Here is a 13,171-nt window from a genome sequence, read left to right as displayed (position 1 = left end):
TGGGAAAATATCAAATGGTCTTACATATGTGTAATAATCTCAGGAGGAGAGAGACAGTGAGATGGGGCAGAAAAAGTATTTGAAAAAATAATGGCTGAAATGTTCTCAAATTTGACCAAAAATACCGACTTACAGATACAAGAGTCTCAGTGAACCCTAAGCAGAATAAGTATAAAGAGAGCTACACTTAGGAATATCATCATAAAACAACATCAAAGATAAAGTCTTAAGATCAGCCAGAGGTCAAAAAGCACATTATAAGTAAGAGAACATAGATAAAGGCTACTAACTTATCATCAAAACATAATGGCAGCCAGAATTTAATGTAATGGCATCTTTAAAGTTCTGAAAGAAAAAAAAAAAAGTACCTAGTATTTTATATCCAGTAAAAATGCCCTTCAAATATGAGGGTGAAATGAAGACATTACAAGAGAACAAAACCTAAGAAAATTACTTGACTGCAAAACTGTATTACAAATAACGCTAAAGGATAGTCCTCAGTCTGAAGGAAAATGATACCAGATGGAAACTAGGATCTACAGGAAGAAATGAAGACAGCCAAAAATGGTAAATAGTGGGTAAATATAAGATAGTATGTTTTCTCTTTCCCTAATATACTTAAAAGATAATTGATGGCTGCAAGCAAAATTATTGACACTGTAGGGTGGGGTTTAAAATGTATAGAAGAAAAAATATGACAACTATCTCAGAATTCATAGGGAACAGGTAAATGGAATTAATTTTATTGTATATAAATTATACCTCAATAAATTTAATTGGAAGAAGGTTGAATATCTGACCACATAAAAATTTTAAATTTGTAAACATATGCAAGATAAAACCTAGTCTAATCAGAAATCAAAAGACAAACTCAGGGAAATACAGTTGCAATTCATATTATAAAGGATAATATTCTGAATATATAAAAGCACTCCTGCAGATCAAGTAAAGAACAATAACTCAATAGAAAAAAAAAATAGACAAAGGAATGAGCATATAGTTCACATAAGTGAAAATACCAATATTTCTTAAATACAATAAAATATGCTCATCCTCACTCAAAATGAAAGAAATGAAAAATTTTTAAAAATACACCCTATTTAAACTATAGACTATAGTTAATAGTACAATTATAATATTCTTTCATCAACTGTAACAAAGGTACCACACTAATGCAAAGTGTTAATAATGGGGCAGGATATATGGGAACACTGTATTTTTTTACATGATTTTTCTGTAAACCTACAACTTCTCTAATTTAAAAAAATTCAAAAAAATTTAATAGAAGTACACTAGCATGTCATTCTTTACCCATCATACTTGTAAATGCAGATAATTTGTCACAAATTTGAAGACAAAGGCACTCATATTACTGGTAAGGCATAAATTAATACAACTTCTATGGCCAGTAATTTAGGCAAAAATCTGTCAAAATTTTGAAGATACATACATTTTGACCCACCAATTCCACTACCAGAAATTTTCCCTATTCTAAACATTTACCCTAAATATATAGTCACAAGCATAAAATAAAATCTATATAAAGGCATTCATTGCTGCATTGTGTTAGGAGCAGTGAGTTGGGAAGCACATAAATGTCTTAAAAAGTTAGGGTACATTTGTACTATAATAGAGGGACACTATTTAAAGTCACCAAAAAGAAGTGGCTATGTGCGTACTGATATGAATTGTTCTCCAAGATATCCAAGATGTTAAATGAAAAACAAAACAAACATGAAACTGTATATAATACGCTACCATTTGCGGAAGGGGGTTCCTAACCAGGAGAGGGGTATGTCTTCGGAAGGATACACAAGAAATTGATTACAACAGTTACTTCCAGGAAGGAAATGGAGAGCTAGAATTAGGATGAAAGGGAAACTTCACCAAAAAACCATTTGTGCCTTTTAAATTTTGAATCATGTCAATGTTTTACCTTTTCAAAAATAAATTTAAGTTAAATAAAAATAAATCAAAACAAAAAAAAAATCTCTACCTAAACAAATTCCAGTAAAATCCCAGATCTCTAAAAATAAACAGAAAAACCAAAATCATCCAGAAAATTAAAAAGTAGCTAACATTCAATGGAATGCATTAAATTCAATGGAATGGAGTAGCTTGCATTAAATGGAATTGTGTTCGATGGAATGTAAATCAAATTGGCATCAGATTTCTTAACTGCAACACAAGATGCTAAAAGGTAGTGGAAAAATACTTCCATGATCTTATGAAATTATATAGAACATAAAGTTCTATGTCTAACCAAACTATAATTAAATGAGTTGAAAATAAACATGTTTTCAATACGTAGAACTCAGAAAGTCTAGCAGACACCCTTCTGAGAGAGTGACTTAAGGGTACATTCCATCAAAACAAACAAGAAAAAAAAATTTGCCTTAAAAGAGGAAAATATGGAATACCTAAATAGTGGTCACTAAAGAATCCAATAAAAACTTATAGTTAAGGCCAAATAATTACAAATGTATAACTTTAAAACATTAGTATGATTCTGTATCTAAAATCCCAGATAACAATTTGGGTGTTGGTAAGAGTGGAAAAGGGGAAAGTCATAGCATGCTAAAATATTCTTGAGGAAGAATGAAAATACTAACTAATGCTAGCACTCCCTAGAAAAAAATATAAGTCCAAATATGTCAAACTATTAGTGATACATTAGGAAACTGCAATTATGATATATAACATCTAAGCCATTGGGGAAGGAGAAACGGAATAAGAAATACCTCCTTCACTTCAACATAAGGCAGGAAGGAAAGAGCAATAAGCAGACATTAGAAACTAATAAACAAGATTCAAAAAATAAGTGAGACATATCAGGAATCACAACATACATAAATGTTGTAAATCCCCCATTTGAAGATAGATTCACTTGTATTGGGTTAAAAATATCTATACATACTATTTAGTAGAGACATCTAAAACAAGGTTTCACAGGATATTTGAAAATAAAAGGAAATAAAGTTACATATTACTCAATTGCAATTGAAAAGAATACGAGTGGAGCTGACAAAATAGATTTCATGATGAAAAGCATTAAATGGGACATAGAGGAATAGTTTATATTGTTAAAATGTATAATTCACATACAAGGTACATATTCGCAAGTCTTTTTGTTCCCAGTGACATAGTTTCCAAATACACGAAGCTTCCTGGAATCTCCCATCCTTTACTGGTTATCCTCCCACCTCACTGACCTCTAATTCAAACTCTTTTATGGGATCTTCCTCCCTTCCCTGACCCCTAAAAGAGGTTTGCCTTAGGGGAACCTAGATGATTTCATCCAGTCTCTAGGCTTTAAATATCATTTGATGACTTCCAATTTCATTTTGAGAGTCTAAACCTCTCTCCTGAACTCTAGACTTGTACAGACAACTGCTCACCCCATTTTCTGCTTCAGTATATATTGTCACACCAATTTATGTATAAAATCTTTTATTCCCCTTCCCCCAAACCTAGAATTGCCCCTTTAAAAAATTACTTATCTAAAAAGGAAATCCAAAATGAAATTACAAATTACTGAGAAAAATTGATAAATAAGAGTACCACTTAAAAAAATCTTTGCAATGTGGCCAAAATAGCTTTCAGGGAAAATGTATATACTTAACACATTATAGAACAAAAAACAAGTTTTAATAAATTAACTCACATTCCAATCCAAAAGACTATAAAATTAACAGCAAAATAAACATGTAAAAACTAGAAAGAATAAATAAAGATAAAAATGGGAGTTAATAACTGGACTCAAAAAAGAACCATCAACCTCTCCATCTCCCCCATTTCATGCACTCCCACATTCAGGGCTGCTTAAATGAGCAGGCATCTTATACATATACTACGTAGACTATGCTTTGTGATCCCTGGAGTTGTGCAACACAGCCACCCTGCTCCCACTGTTGTCTAACTACATTTCTCAGTTATTCATCAGACTTCAGCTTAAACACTTCCTCCTCTAGGGAACCTTCTCTGACCAAGCCAGGTTACATCTGATTGTTGTCTTAAATTTTTGAGTTACAACACTCAGCACCCTCATGGCTATTTGTTCAAAGTTAGCTTGTAATTTCCACTAGCCAAACTAATTAAATTAATAGAGATCTGAACATAATGCTATACATTAGAATATGGTTGAACTTCTCCCTTGGAATGTGTCAAGTGCCCTAAGTAATATTTAACAACCTGTATTTTCTCCCTATCCCTGCTGATGATGTTAGCTTACAAATAGTGTGAAAGAAAAGAAAAGTAATATGATAACGCTTTTCATTTCAATAATTTGGCTTTTTCAGTTTATTTGTCATTTCACAGAGCTATGAAGCCTAGAGAATGTACGTGTGTCAATGTCTGCACCAGCCCCCCAAAAATTAGGCGTAGGAAGGCTATCAACACAGAAAGGCTTATAGACCAGACCTTACTAATGAGGAACCTTACTAATGGGGAATCAAATATTTGGATGGCACACAAAGGCCCTTCTTTGAAAAGGGGTGCTTTAAAAATTAGATTCTGCAACCTTTACCAGACGTGCCCCCAAGGAGAAAGAGATAAGCTTAGAGTTTTCCCAGCAGTTATAAGGAACAAGGAATTGGGATCCTTCAAATGAACAGTAGTAATAGCTGTAACTCTAAAGATCCTCTCTTTATGCAAAGAGAAAGCCAAGAAAACACTGCACTCACATAGACTCATCGAAGCAGTTATTGCGCCCCCACTTCTGTTTTTTCAAGAAAATAGCCCACAACCAGAAAGTGGGCCAGTCGCTGAGAGGCAAAAGCCATTTCAACGGGACGATGAAGGAAACAGAGAGAAGGGCAACCCAGGTGGTTTTGTTTTGCTGCAGTGTTTTGGGTCGCCAGGAGCAAGCTCAGCAGCAATTACTAGAAGGAGCAAAGTAAGGAGACAGCCAATGGGGAACTGTGCCCAGCAGAGAGGCACCAAATGAAGCAGTACTCCTAAGCCTCTGGGTGCAGCCTGGCCTGACAATCTGGCATCATCGGTAGCAGCAGAGACAAACTGCCATGCTGGAGAAGAAATACCCTTCAGGAGTGACCAAGTTACTTCCCACTTACTCTTCCAACAGGTAGTTTGGAAGAGGTTTGTTCAGTGGAAGATAGCATTTTCAGGGATGTAAAGAGAAACACATCCTTTCTGTTACCCTTACTAAAGTAATACAAAGAGGACTTCTATGTACAGAAATGGCAGTGGAATGAAAATGGGTTATTGTCATGTCCTGGACATAAATATAATTATTTCTGCATAAAGTGTATCAATTTGCTTTTATAAGCAATACCAGTAGTTAAAATCCTGGGATGTCAGACAGCCTCAATGTTGAATCCAGACTCTACTTCTTATTGACTGTGCTTCCTTGAACCTCACTCTTTGTAGATACTACATGCATACTAATACCTGTATATTACACTGCTGTTATGAAGATCCAATGAGTTATGTCAGGCACCTAAAGCCCTGTAGGCATGTGAGTAAAGGTAGGTCTAATTGGGAGTATGGCTGTAAGGAAAGGAGCCTGGGAAAGCAGGGACAAAAGCTGGTCCAATGCAGAACAAAAGCAAATCCAGAGGATTTACATGGGAGCTAATAGGCTTTAAACTAGCATTTCCCAAAGTCAGCTCTAAGGAACACTAGTTCTGCAGGACACTAAGAGGTGTTACTCATAAAATAGGGTTCTGAGTCAAAACAAATTTAGAAAACCTTGGTTTAAAAAAAAATTATAAAGCTCTCTTACTGTAGGATTCCTGGAGAACCCATGGTGAACCTCACCCCTAAAACAGTTTTGAGCATGAGGTCCTTTTTCCTTAGTGCATTTCAGAGAACTAGTGCCTCTTGGAAAATCCTCTGGGATATGTTGATCTGAATGAACAGATCTCTAGGTCATGTCTCATAACTGCTGCTTGAACCTAAAACTCAGAGCCATGTTATTCATTCATGCCTATATGAGCTTTTCAAGGGCTTAACAGTGATTGAGAACAGGGGAAAAAGTTGACTGACTCCAACAACAACAAAAAAAACCCTGCAAATTCAAAAACAATGTTTAAGTAAATATCTACAAAACATGACATTATGTCATCTAGTGAGCTGCCATTTAACACATTATATATAGTTAGATAAAAATATACTTATCATGGTGTGTGGATGCATTTTCTCCTTTTTATTTTTATTCTTTTTGTATATTTTTTATTTTTTATTATTTTTCTTTTTTTAAATGTCTTTTTTTTTTTTTGGAGGGAGGGGTGTATTTTAACATGTTTGCTATGCTGTGATTCAGAGGTTCCAATAGAACAAGAGCCTAAAGTTTATAAAGCCCTTTGGTTACCTTGCAAAGGCCATACCTTTATGTCCACTTGCATTATGTGTGCACTCGCATGATACACACACACACACACACAAACACACACACACACAACATACCCTGGAACTGGAGAAGTTCTGGCCAACAAGGAACCATAATTATAAACCAAGCCACAGGCATGAGAGTAGCAGCTTGATACAGTTACTTAATCTAATGGTGGAGTAGAGGGGCTTCTCCACCCCCACCCTCCACAAGCCCTTGGTGCCCACCAACTCAGCAGATTTTAGATTCTTAACTATGTAGCAAGTTCTTTTTGGCAATAGCCAGAGGATCCTGCAACAAAGCCGGGCTCTTTTTCAGCAAATCTACCCCTCCCTGTGAAAAGCCATTCACAGGACCTGTTTTACAGCTGATGTCTTCGCATTCACTGCTTCTAAAAGGAGCCCAGGGCTTTCAGTGGTTCTTTCCAATTCATGGCAAAAGGCAACATTTTCTGGGGGCTGAGAGGGACTGAAAGAAAATCTCACACTTTCTAAAGGTCTTCTATAGACACAATTTGTTTGAAAGGAGACATGCAAGGATTAGTTGGAGGAATAGATTAGCAGAGCCTCGCTTACTGTGGACGTGAGGCAGCTCCTCACGTCCTCCTCAGCTTCAGCCTGGGATGGGATAAGGAGCTTGTGTTTTAGGGCAAGACACGGGTCTTTAGAGAAATGACTTCATTTCCAGGCACCTCTTTCAATGATCTGGAAAGACATCTGGGCTCATGGAATTAGTCTAGGCTGTCAGTCCGATTCTCTGCCTTTTGGAGAAAAAAATGAGAAGGCATGACTTAAAAGGCCCGAAACATTGATCCTTCCTTCAAATCAATCTAATTTTCAATGTCTGTTTTAATATCATCTCAGGATACACTGTTTTTATGCTTCTAGTGTTTGAATTTAAGAATATGGCTCATTTCTCATTGCTTTCCATATTCCAAAGTCTTTGTGAGTGACATAAACACCTAATGAAGAAAGGGATAAAGCCCTCTCCCTGACACACACACAGAAAACTGCACTTCATTTGTTAATATAACAAGAGAAACAGTAAAACCAATCAATTACAACTATGTTGAAGAAATTATAAGCACAAATATGAGAAAGAGCAATGAAAATATAATTAAAATTTGCTGTATGTAAAGATAATATTCCACTACCCCATGCTATTTTTAGCGAAATTTCCCTGTCTTAGTGTCAGTGACTACACTGATGATGTTGCTTGCGTTCAGGATTTCCCACTTCCTCCAAAGCTGTAACATTTTCTCTCTCTTCCTCTCCCTTCCTATTATTGTCACAAGGGAGTACAGAATGACATGTTTAAGAAAACGTTTGCCTTGAGGCCAGAGTGTGTTTCCTCTGCACTTGCATTTCCATTTACTCCACTAAATTTACTTACAATTAATTTTTAAAAGGGCTGAGAGAGTTCATTTCCCAAACAGCTGACAAGAACCGTGATCCAGGAAAGCAAATGAACTGGCTCTTGGTGGCCATTTTTGCTACCAATATAAAAACCCTTACAGTATAAATTCTGACTCTGCATTCTGTTCTTTATTACTCTGATACAATAATCGGAATATATTGATATTCCCATGATAGCCATCCAGAGCCAGGAAAGAGTTTATCTTAATTGCACTTTTAGCCTTAAGCATATCAAATGCAACTTGATTATAAAATGCATCTGAATTGCCATAATAAATTTCTTGGCAAGATTTCTAAACATCAAGTAAGGAAATCTATAATCAACTAGTCTGGCTCTTTTGCTGGCTTACCAGGTAACTTTGTATAAAGGCTGTTCCCTCTCCATACCTCCTTTTCTCAGCCAATAAACTAGTAATAATAGATTTGTCTAGCACTCAAGAATGGCTGCAAGACACTTCTTTATACTTGGACAGCATTTTGCAAATGACAAGCTGGCTTTAGGCTAAATATGTCAGAATGGTGCTTCAGCATGTGTTGTTGGAGTGAGTTATTTTCTTAATTTCTATTTTGCAAACTCATTGCCATCATCAATCAGTCCTATTTTTCATAGCCCACAGTTTAACACTGTACATATGCCACCTTGTGTTCCACTCATGCATCCATCTCCTGCCCGACAACTTGATGGTCTACACTTTTCACAATACTTACGCCATTCCAGGCACAGAGACTTAATGAATGCTCACTGATGGATGAATTAATTGTCTGAAGTAGTAAGCCTGACCCTATGACTATTAATTGCAGCAGGTTTGCACTGACCACTGTGTACGAGGCCTTCCTTCTCATACCATGTGCATTATGACAAGCCTGCCCAACCCCTTGTGTGTTCCAAACCCACCCCATCATCTAGCAGAGTGCAAACCCCTTCTTTTGTAAAAGGGTTATGCAAGGCCCAAGAAACAGGAGAGCACTCATGCACAGGTTTGCTTCCAAGTCTGCCTCCAGGATAACACTGAAAGATTTCCAAGCAGCAGGATAGGCACAAAAAGTATCAGAACCAGAGTGAAATGTTATTCAGCCTTGAACTCTGTGCAGAAATGGAAGAGAGAATGCTAAGTAGAAAAATGGATGAAAGAAGTTTCTTTTTTCTTCAGTAATGAAGAACAATGCTCATTACCTGCTTGAAAAGGAATCCCTTTTCCAAACCATTCAAACCAAGGAGCTCACAGTGACATGTGTGTTATTTGATTTACCCTCTCATCTGCCCTGAACAATTAGAGTACAGATATTTTCCTTCCCCTCAGCACTGAGCAGAATAGCTAAGAAACTTTGTCTGCAACCCACTTCCTTATTAGCCAGTAATAGAAGGAGGTACATCGAGAAATGTAGTACTTTGGCAAAACTTCCAAATACATAAAACCATACCAATCCGCAAGCTCACCTACTATGACAACAAACATACATTATACCCCTAAAACAAATCTTGATGGCCTGAAACATGGGCCAATTTAAAATAGCCAGGATTCACAACTTTTTTTTTTTTTTCCTTTAATTTGAAGGAAACATTTCCTCGGTGTTGGTTGGTTCGAGCGCCCTCATGTGTCTCAACAGAGTAATTTCGTTTTAGGTCTTCCAAAGGGCGATTTTTAACGACAGAATCCATGACAGACAAATCCTTTTCATACTTGCTCCAGGAGCCTCACAGGACACTCTGAAGACTTCAAGGCAGCAATAGCACTGCGAATCCATCCTCTGTGACCTAAAGTGATATCATAACTTACGCCTGAAGGAATGAGAAGTAGATGTTAACAGGACTGGAGGCTCATTTCAGCTTCCCGGTTCTGGTTTAAACGTGTTAGGCCATCTTTCCTATTTCTTTATCTCCCACATGCAGCCCACCTCCACCACAGTGATGGTCACACAACCGAAGAACCCTGAGCTACTTCTATCATGAGCAAAACTCCAGAGACCAGCTCCACCATCCACTCTTTGACTGTGGGTAAGCCATTCCCACTGGGTCTCAGTTTCCTCCTATAGATAAAACACATTTTTTTCCACAGGTAAGGGATAAGAAAACATCCACAGCAATGCATGCCAGAGAGTAAATAGGCACCTAGTAAATGTTAATTTAATCCAAACCTGTAAACTCAATGCCAACCTACTTGCTGTATTATGTTTCCAGAAAGCAGATATTCTTCCTCAAAAAAAACATTCATTCTTTAAGAACTAACTTGTGAATTCATGGAGCACATGAAAAAACTCACCATTTCTCTGCATTTCCCACAGCATCTAACCTCGTGCCAGGCACGTAGTAACCCTCGATAAACCAGCAGGGGGTGGTGTGCCCTCCTCATATATTTTCTGGCTTTCTTTCTTTGGTAGAGTTTAAAGCAGTCAAAGACAAAGGGGCACAGATTCACTCAAGAATTCGGGACCATCCACACAGCAAAACTGGTATCCTTGAATAAGGATGAAAGAATTTCTTTTCTTCTCTTTTCCCTTGCAGGGTCACAGTCAGGGCATCATCATCCAACGTTAGGTTCTGGCAGCTTCCCTCACACACTTTCCAGCACTTTCCCTTGTCTGGGGCAAAGACGACCCTCCCCTCCCATCCCTCCCTACCCCACCCCCACCCCTACCCACTGGATCTAGAGGCATCTCCAACTCACAGGGCCAGACTTGAGAACGTTCCAGACTTGGAAAGGTTCCTCATCTACCTGAGGTATAGTCAAGTCCTCCTGTTAGATCATTCTACTACCATAAGGAACTCCAGAAAGTGCCAGCCTAATAGAGGTGTTATCTAGTTCTGTCAACTAAAAATTGTAACTTATAAATGGGGAGGGAAGAGCCCTGATGTACACTGTCTCCATTATCATTAAATCGGAAGAAGAGTTTTTGTTCAATAAAGTTCTTAGGTTAATTGACAATTTCCATTTTATTCGAAATAGCTCTCATACATATCTCTTTTCCTTCCCTACTGGCACCATCTCTGCCCAAGACTACATCACCACAAACTGGTAATAATAACTGGTGTTAGAGCCAACCTTCTTTTCTTCCTCCAAACCATCATGAGTATGATCAAAACTGAAAATGCTAATTTCAACACATAGTTCAATAATTCCTACTCAAAATTATTACTGACTCCCTATTGCTGGGAGGATAAAATCCGAATTCCAGAGTCTAATGTTCAAACGCCCCTATATTCTCCCATATCCCCAAGAGAGGTTACAAAGGAATCAGACATCTTGTCCAGAGTTCCCAAGACTCTTATACTGATGTTATATCAAAGTCCAAGGCAAAAGCACAATGACTATGGACAATCAGATATCCTCCACCATGGACACCTGCAAAGAAGCCCTGACAATGGATATTTCCCCTTAGACTTTCAGCTCCTCCCTTTATATTTTCCAATGCATTGACAGTCACACTAACGTTGTCAGATCAATGTGGCTGGCCACCACTGGATTTCTTAAAATGGCAGTTTGCCTGTCATTGTGAGACACTTTGCACACCTAACAATGCACCTCCAGGCACAGGACAGTAAATCAGCAAAATAATGAGGAACAATAAATCAGCATCAGAAAAACACACAAGACACATCATAACACTTGTAGGATTTCGTGTTCTGGTGGAAACACCAGAGTTGGCCAAAGGGTGTAGATGTTGGGAGGTAAGTCATCCCCCAAGGGCCAGTAGATTAGTGCGAGGTTAGTACAAGGAAAGCAAACACCTCTGCCTTTAGCAATGGGAAATGCCTAAGGACATAGAGAATATTATAGATCAGAAATCAAGGTCCTCAGCAAGAATATGCATCTGTCCTCTTCCTTCCCTCCTGAAAGAGAAGACTGAACTACCATATTTCTTTGCCATATATCAATTGCTCCTGTTGAAAGCAATAAAAAACCTCCAAGATTCTTCAGAATCTACAAACTTTTTAAACATGAAATATTGTAACTTTTCTCTAAATTCTTAAAAAGCAATAACAGCAACTCATGTCTTTTTCCCACTGATACTTCTTTGAAGATCTCTCTTGAAGTCTTCGCCACACCTCTAGCCAATACTGACCATCGCCATGTCTTAACCATTCAAGGTCCTGACATCCTGAACCCTAAGGAAGTATGACTGAGGTTGGCCATTTCCCACCTTTACTGCAAGTTCTGTGAAGACAAAAATCTTTACTTTTTCTTCTTCCACATCTCTTCCTTTTTACCATCTCCCACTTGTTTCCTCGCACACAGCACAGAAGAGGCCACAAACCAGTTACTCAACAAATACTGACACTTGGTCTCAATTGAAAAGAAGGTGTTATCTGACGGAAATCTGAAAATTCCCTTTCTTTCCTTTACTGGCCTCTCTTCTAGCAAAGCAAAGGTTCATGTTTTCTAAACCACTCTTTTTTTGCAAGGGGAACTATAATCACCCAGCCAGCCCACTCTCTCACCATACAGAGTTGATTACTGGTTTGGTTTGTAGTTAATAGAGTTGGCACTCTTTCTTCAATTTTTGTGTGAAGGTTTTAGGATTTCAGCTGAAGCCGCTGGCTCATTCCTTTGCAAGATGATGCTGCCCCTGACTATTCAAATCACCAGTGGCCCTTTCTCATTTACCTCCAGAAAAGTTTTAAAGGTTTTATTCCTTAATCCTTTAACCTCCTCCCCAGCCTTAGTGATTACCTGAGAAGATCTCTCTTGGTTCTTTAGCCATCTTCACAAGTTAGAGACACTGATACTTATAGCCTCCTTGCTAGAAAACACTAGGTATAACTTGTGATTCCATTGTAATTTTCCCATTGTTTAATAAATTGAGTCTAGAACTTATCAGTATTCTCTCCTACACATTCTGATCTTTCCCTACCCCTTCTTCCAGTCCTGTCCATCCCTTCCCTTCCAAGAAATGAACAGGTTTACTCAGCAGGTTTAGTCTTGCTTTGGCCAGTTTATTGTTTCAACATGATTATGAAGTTGCTGGACTTGAATATACAGTTTATTAATTTTCAGACATTCATGATGTCTGCCTGTTGAGTGCAATGTGTTTACGTGTGCATGTGTGTACACATGTGCATGTATATGTGCCTATGATAACTGACACTCCTGGGGTATGGCATTCTGCCAGTGACCCAAGAGACAGAGTCAAGGTTAATTTGTGTTACTAGAGAATCCATAGTTTCAGAGGTGTGAGGAAGGCTGAAGCCCAACTTTGGCAATTTACAGATTAGAAAACAGCTACTAATCAATAGAATAATTGGGGTCACAGTTCAGAGCCATCATATCTCAGGCCCTTCCACTCATCTACATGCTTCCTGAAAAGCTCAGATATGTGAGAACTCAAGATGCCCACGGACAGCAAAAATACATCATAGATCTGTGAACATGTACATGCAGAGAAGATGGGGCGGCATTATGTATGTATG

The sequence above is a fragment of the Choloepus didactylus genome, chromosome 20 (assembly GCF_015220235.1).
Source record: "Choloepus didactylus isolate mChoDid1 chromosome 20, mChoDid1.pri, whole genome shotgun sequence".
NCBI lineage: Eukaryota > Metazoa > Chordata > Mammalia > Pilosa > Megalonychidae > Choloepus > Choloepus didactylus.
The sequence above is the reverse complement of the archived record's forward strand: the minus strand, read 5'-3'. Positions refer to the sequence as shown.